The following is a 1087-nucleotide window of genomic DNA, read 5'->3' as shown; positions in this document are numbered from 1 at the left end:
CCTGCCTAGCCGGTCTTCAGAACTATTCAAACTTTAAATTAGCCAATGTTCTTTATAGCATCTTTAGTAAGGGTAAATAATATTATTGCTCTTATTTGGCACAACACAATTTGCATACTTCCACAACATAATTTCTATATTTATTACTGATTCATGATAAGGAGAAAGATATTTTCATATTTAGTATTTTTCTGCTACAAAAAAATCAAGTTATATTTTTAAGTTGTTATTGTTTTGTCAAAATATTAAAAATACCAAAAATATTTAAACTTTCATTACTGTAAAAATGTCTATAGTTTAAATAATTGTCTTTTTTAAAAATAAAAAATTTTCAAAAGTACAGATTGCATCATTTCCCTGTGGGTTTGATATTCAGGTTTTAATCAGAAAAATTTTATATTACTTGATAACAATACGTATACATGCGTAGTATCCTAATATATATAATTTATAAGATTAAATTCTTATTTTTCTTCAGAATCAAGTTTTTTTATTTTTTTGCAAAATAAAGAAATATAAGTGAAAAATATAATTAGAGCTATTGTTATATTGTTGCATATAAACATTCGGGATCAGCAGCCCCCAGAGAAAACTATTTTAATTAAAAGAGTAAGGTGAGTAAATTAAAACTTTTCTAGACCCTGGGACTAAAATGGACCCCTACAAGTAATAAAGGGATTATTTTAACATTTTTCTCAATTTGCTTAAAACCTTGTACGAAAAGGAAGAAATGACTGCAATGACACCTAAACCTCCAATCCATTAAAAGAACATACAACATGAACTGTTTCTTACTGAAGATTGATAAAAAGGGTGTTGTAGCAAGCCTAATGCATTGTGTTGCATAGAAGTTGGGACAGATGTTCTAGGACCTATTACCTTCGGTGTTGGAACCTGTAAGGAGTTCGAACATTTCAACAATAAATAATGAAGCCTAAATATACAATAAAAAATTCATATTTTCATTTTCATCGAATAATTGGATAAACTAATTTGATTAAATTTTTATACTAACAACAACCTCAGCAAATCTGAAACCAGTCTAAACACTCACCTCAGCATTAGTTTGAGAAGTATTTTCAGTATT

Source organism: Phalaenopsis equestris, unplaced genomic scaffold (genome assembly GCF_001263595.1).
Source record: "Phalaenopsis equestris unplaced genomic scaffold, ASM126359v1 Scaffold235546, whole genome shotgun sequence".
NCBI classification, from domain to species: domain Eukaryota; kingdom Viridiplantae; phylum Streptophyta; class Magnoliopsida; order Asparagales; family Orchidaceae; genus Phalaenopsis; species Phalaenopsis equestris.
The sequence above is the reverse complement of the archived record's forward strand: the minus strand, read 5'-3'. Positions refer to the sequence as shown.